Source organism: Canis lupus, chromosome 27 (assembly GCF_003254725.2).
Source record: "Canis lupus dingo isolate Sandy chromosome 27, ASM325472v2, whole genome shotgun sequence".
NCBI lineage: Eukaryota > Metazoa > Chordata > Mammalia > Carnivora > Canidae > Canis > Canis lupus.
The window spans coordinates 37474046-37480786 of NC_064269.1; positions in this window are offsets into that span (position 1 = coordinate 37474046).

Consider the following 6741-nt stretch of genomic DNA (forward strand, 5'->3'; position numbering starts at 1 on the left):
GCAGGCGCTAAACCGCTGAGCTACCCAGGGATCCCCTTCTCTTTATTTGGACGGTTGTCATTTGATCTGTATATATGAGTAAAAAATTCATCAAGTTGTACAACTTGAGATTTGTTCATTGTATGCGAGTTATTTCTCAATTTTATTTTATTTTATTTTATTTATTTTTTTTTTATTTCTCAATTTTAATTAAAAAAAAAAAAAAAAGCTTTGCCTCATCTTTTTGTGCTAACCCTTTCTAGTACAGTCAACAAATGCTTTCCGGAATTTGAATTTCTAAGGCGCCTGGCTGGTTCAGTTGGAAAAGCATGCAACTCTCGGGGTTGTGAATTCAAACCTCAAGTTGGGCCTAGGGATTACTCAAAAAAAAAAAAAAAAAAGGTTTCAACATCACACATTTTGCTTTTAACTTTGAGCTCTTTCACACAATTTAATTCATTTACTCCTGAAGGCAGGACACTCTTATTCCCTCTCCTTTTATTCCTCTTACAATATTAGAATACTCTGGTGTCCTGAGATATTACAAATAAAACATTTAGATGCGGTATTCTGAGGGTTAACAGCTTTATTTCATCCCACTACAGCTAATGAAAGCAACAAATAAGGTGCTAGATTTTTCCCTCATTCTCCCCCACACGCACTTCCTTCAGCCCCTCCCACCCTCTAATTTTTCCAAATTCTTTCTCCTGCTCTCACACCCACTGAGAAACCCAGGAGCCTGTCTCTTTGGGGCCAATTATATCACATTGTTCCAGAGCAATTTTATACTTCCCCTAAATTTTGGTAGGCATTCCTAGGTATTCCTCCCCTCCCTGGGGGCTTGCCCAAATAGGAGTGAAAAAAGGAATCCCTTTTCAAGTTGGGTTGAAGGTCCCCGGAGGGTAGGGTGGGAAAGAGGGAGTCACACCTTGATACCAATAGTGTTGCTCTAGGTCAGGGCTCTTTGACAATTCAGTTTACCCTTCAGAACTCTCCCCAAGGAGACCTTAGAATTTGCTACACGTACAATTTAGTTCTTAAATATGAAAAGCCTTTGGTTAAACTTTGACAAATAGAAACAGAATCACACCAAAGAAGTGGTTCTTTGGATGTTTTTCTTTCGAGAATTCTTGTAATTCCCCAATTTTCTGAATATCTGTTTTAAACACAAGAGCTGATTAATTTAGTAAATATGTATTGAGATTTTTTGCTACTGATAAGCACTGTATTCTAGAGCAGTGGCTTTTTTTTTTTTTTTTTTTTTTTTGAGCAGTGGCTTTCAAACTTCAGGATGCACAAGAATTAGATTTCTAGGGATCCCTGGGTGGCGCAGCGGTTTGGCGCCTGCCTTTGGCCCAGGGCGCGATCCTGGAGACCCGGGATCGAATCCCACATCGGGCTCCCGGTGCATGGAGCCTGCTTCTCCCTCTGCCTGTGTCTCTGCCTCTCTCTCTCTCTATCTGTGACTATCATAAATAAATTAAAAAAATTAAAAAATAAATTAGATTCCTAAAAGACAGATTCTTGGGTCCCACTCCGAGAGATTCTGACTCAGTAGGTCTAGGGTATCACCAAGCCTATGATCTGGATTTCTACTAAGTTCTCAGGTGATGATGTTATTGCCGGAAGGGACTATACTTTGAATCAGCATCACATTAGGTTACAGTAACAAATAAAGCCCTTAAGGAATTATTATTCCAGCCAGTTATTATTATTATTATTTTTTAAACTGTGATAGACGGGGCGCCTGGGTGGCTCAGCGGTTAAGCATCTGCCTTCAGATCAGGGCGTGATCCCGGAGTCCCGGGATCGAGTCCCACATCGGGATACCTGCATGGAGCCTGCTTCTGCCTCTGTCTCTGCCTCTCTCTCATGAATAAATAAATAAAATATTTTTTAAAAACTGTGATAGACTATTTATTTTTTTAAAGATTTTTTATTTGGGATCCCTGGGTGGCGCAGCGGTTTGGCGCTTGCCTTTGGCTCAGGGCGCGATCCTGGAGACCCGGGATCGAGTCCCACGTCGGGCTCCCGGTGCATGGAGCCTGCATCTGTCTCTGCCTCTCTCTCTCTCTCTCTCTCTCTCTGTGTGACTATCATAAATAAATTAAAAAAAAAAAAAACTTAAAAAAAATAAAGATTTTTTATTTGTTTATTTATAAGAGAGAGACAGAGAGGCAGAGAGGTAGAGACAAAAGCAGGCTCCACACAGGGAGCCGACGTGGGACTCCATCCAGGGTCTCCAGGATCAGGCTCTGGGCTGAAGGCGGTGCTAAACCGCTGGGTCACCGGGGCTGCCCCACCAGCCAGTTATTATTATTCCAAACACAAAAACTTATAACTAAAATGCATAGTGACCACTGCTGTGGGAGATTTAGGCACAGAAGAGAGACACCTAATTTATTGGGAGAAGGGGGGTGGAGAAGCTGACACCTGATCCCTGTCTTAAAAGATAACTAAGTAGGGGGGGGACTTAAAAAAAAAAGTTGGGGATCCTTGGGTGGCTCAGCGGTTTAGCACCTGCCTTTGGTCCAGGGCACGATCCTGGAGTCACGGGATGGAGTCCCTCAAGGGCTCCCGGCATGGAGCCTGCTTCTCCCTCCTCCTGGGTCTCTGCCTCTCTCTCTCTCTCTCTCTCTCTAATAATAAATAAATAAATAAATAAATAAATAAATAAATAAATCTTAAAAAATTAAAAAAAAATAAAATAAGTTAACTAAAAATGAACCAAACAAAGAAGGGGACGGAAGCATTCAGGACTGGAGGGATTGCTTGGGTAGAGTAATTTGCCAAGGCTTAGAACGGATTTGAGAGGCAGGCAGAGAGTTGACAGGGTGCTTCCTTAGACAATTTAAGCAGAGGGATACTAGGGCTGAACTGAAAGTAGATCACTCCAGTGACATTTGGGTGGTTCAGTCAGTTGAGCATCTGCCTCTGGCTCAGGTCTTGATCCAGGGATCCAGCCCTACTTCAGGTTCCCTGCTCAGAGGGGAGCCTGCTTCTCCTCCCTCTGCCCCTCCCCCCACTTGTGCTCACTCTGTCACTCTCTAATAAATAAAATCTTAAAAAAAAAAAAAAAGTAGATCACTGTGGTACACAGTTGGTTCAGAGTGTGGAAGGTTCAGGTTCAGTGGGAGTGTACAGAGGTCTGGGCGAGAGATGGTGCCTGAACAAGAATCAGGGAAATAGTATTGAACATTGAGATGGCAGCCTGGAGAAGTGTTGGAAAATAAGATTATCCTGGCATAGCTATTGATTGACTGAAAAGAAGTCTGGATGGTGGAAAAGGGGTCAATGATATGCCACAAATTTTGTTGGGTGAACTTTTACTAAACTTCAAAACTTGTGCTCATGGTAAAGCCATTGATGAAACAAGAGTGGCCATAAATTACTTGAACTGGGTGACAGATACATTGAGGATTTATCATATTAACCCCTATGTAAGTGTGAAATTTTTCATAATAAGTTTCTAGGGACAAAGGTGTATTTTTGCTCTTATAGTGATAACAGACAAAGTAAGTAGAGAATATACTTTTGTAATTCCATCTGTAATCTCTAACCCACCAGTTTTGGTGGCTGTATGGTTTATCTTGATAACACACAGCTAAATTGAGAGTAATCTATCTCCCAGAGGGGCCAGAAAGACGATTTGTTGCAGTTTATTTTTTATTTTTTATTTTTTGTTTTTTTTTTATTTGTTGCAGTTTAATGTGGAGTCTTTTTTTTTTTTTTAATTTTTATTTATTTATGATAGTCACACAGAGAGAGAGAGAGAGGCAGACATAGGTAGAGGGAGAAGCAGGCTCCATGCACCGGGAGCCCGACGTGGGATTCGATCCCAGGTCTCTAGGATCGTGCCCTGGGCCAAAGGCAGGCGCCAAACCGCTATGCCACCCAGGGATCCCTAATGTGGACTCTTTTAGAAGAGCTTCAGGATCATTGAATTCAGTTTAGAGGACTTGAGGCAAAAAGCATTGTTGCTTTTTCAGGACTATTTTCTATATTACATTGAAAGGCAGTTTAATATTTAAATGTAAGGAAATGGCTCCTACCTTCTATTTGCTTACAAAGTCCTAGGTCTCATTTAAACCCCTTCCTTCATCAACAGATAATGATTAAATATCTACTCTCTTCCTAGTACCTTTCTAGATGGTGGTTCTCAAAAAAGGCATGCTAAAGAACCACCTGGAGAACCTTTTTTTTTTTTTTTTTTTTTTTTAAGATCTTAGTTATTGAGACGCCTGGGTGGCTCAGCAGTTGAGTGTCTGCCTTCCTCTCAGAGCGTGATCCTAAAAGTCCTGGAATCGAGTACCGCTCCCTGCATGAGCCTGCTTCTCCCGCTGCTTGTGTCTCTGTCTCTCTCTCTCTCTCTCTCTCTCTCGCTGTCTCTCATGAATAAATAAATAAAATCTTTAAAAAAAAAGTTTTAATTAATTTATTTAAGTAATCTCTATACCCAATGTGAGGCTTGAACTCACAACCCTGAGTTGAAGAGTTGCATGCTTTTCCGACTGAGCCAGCCAGGAACCCCATCACATAGCTTATACTTTAATAATTATTTTAAGTATATTATTTATTTTAGTAATCTCTACATTCAGTGTGGGGCTCGAACCCATAACCCCAAGATCTTCTGACTAGGAGGAACCCATAACCCTTAGTCTTCTAAGCTTGCCAGGCGTCCCTTAGCTTGTATTTTAGTTGTAGGGAAATAGAACATGATAGATGATATAGATAGGTGGATGCTAGGTAACAGAGATACTATGCAAGATGGTGACAAAAGTTATGAAGAAAAATCAAGAGGAAAATGATAGGGGGTTGTTATTGAGAAGGTAATATTAGGGGACCCCGGGTGGCTCATCGGTTTAGTGCCTGCCTTTGGCCTGGGGTGTGATCCTGGGGTCCCGGGATCAAGTCCCACATCAGGCTCCTGCGTGGAGCCTACTTCTCACTCTGCCTGTGTCTCTGCCTCTCTCTCTCTGTGTGTCTCTCATGAATAAATAAATAAAATCTTAAATAAATAAATAAATGAAGGGTAAATATTAAAATAAAAAAAAAGAGAGAAGGTAATATTAGAGATGGAAAGGAGGTAAGAGATCAACCTGCTTAGATTTCTGGGAGAAGAACAGATCAGCAAGAGATAAGAGTGATAGCAAAAGCCTTGAATCTGGAGATTTCCTGGCTTGTTCCAGAATCAGCAAGGAGGTCAGTGTCATGGTGGGCAGAGGACAACACAAGGTGACAGGACAGAGGTTAAGTACAAAGCAACAAAAGGGTTCCCGTAATCCAGGACTTTAACTTATTCCTTGAAATGTGAGAATGCCGAAAGAGGATTTTGAGTAAAGGAATAGCTTGATATAACTTGTCTTTTTTTCTTTTTTAAAGATTTCATTTATTTGAGAGAGTAAGAGAAAGAGCACAAGTGAGTGTGCATGAGGGGAGGGCAGAGGCAGAGGGAGGAGGAGACTCCCTGCTGAGCAGGGAGCAGACTTGGACTTGGGGCTCCATCCTCCTGGGATCATGACCAGAGCTGAAGGCAGATGCTTAATTGACTGAGCCACCCAGGTGCCCTTGATATGACCTGTCTTGATGAAAATTCATTCTGGCTGGTATGTTGAAACTAGATTATGGGAAGGCTAGGATGCAAACATGGAAACCAGTTGGGTGGCTATTGGAATAATCCAAGGGATAGAGAGAGTGGTAGCCTTGGAGATTCTAGAAAAAGTCAAATGCAGCTTGGAATGGCACACTTGCTAGAGGACACAGGTAATCTCAAGCCCCCAGCTCTCCTGGGATGCAGGCAATAACAAATTAAATAAATGTTCTTTAAAAGAAATAACCATTTCTTGCTATTCTGCTGGTTCCCCAAGCACTAGTCCATGTGATGATCAAAACTCACTCCACCAATTGAAAAAAGAAACACTGGAGGACACAAAAATCAAAAGAAAAAAGCAATTGCATTCTAAATATATTTTGAAGAACAGTCAACAAGGATGGTTTTAAAGTTTTGGTCTGAGCAGCTAAAAAGATGAAATTGTCGTACACTGAGATAGAGAAGACTATAGGAGGCATATTGGGAGTTTGGTTTTTGAAATATTAATTTTGTGATGCCCTTTAGAATTCCAAGTGGGGAGGTTAAGTGGGCAGTTGAATATATGAGATTGAGTTTGCAGAATAGGTCTGAGTTAAAGATGTACACTTGAAGGTCAAAAGCATACAGATGGTATTGAAAGTCAAGAAGACAGGGTAAAATCACCAATATAGTGAGTGTGGATAGAAAAGAGGTTTGAGAACTAAGCTTTGGTACATTCTAACTTTTTGACGTCTGGGGATGAGAAGAACCAGAGAGGAGACAGAGAGAGAACCATTAAGTTAGCAGGTACAACACCAATAGAGGATAAACTAAAGAAAGGAGATTTAATTAAAAACTTAACAAGGTGGGATCTCTGGGTGGCGCAGCGGTTTGGCGCCTGCCTTTGGCCCAGGGAGCGATCCTGGAGACCCGGGATCGAATCCCACGTCGAGCTCCTGGTGCATGGAGCCTGCTTCTCCCTCTGCCTGTGTCTCTGCCTCTCTCTCTCTCTGTGACTATCATAAATAAATAAAAATTAAAAAAAAATACCTCTTAAAAAAAAAACTTAACAAGGTTGTTTTGCTTTCTTTTTTTTTCTTTTTTAAGATGTTATTTTTTTTTTTTTAAGATTTTATTTATTTATTCATAGACACAGAGAGAGAGGCAGAGACACAGACGGAGGGAGAAGCAGG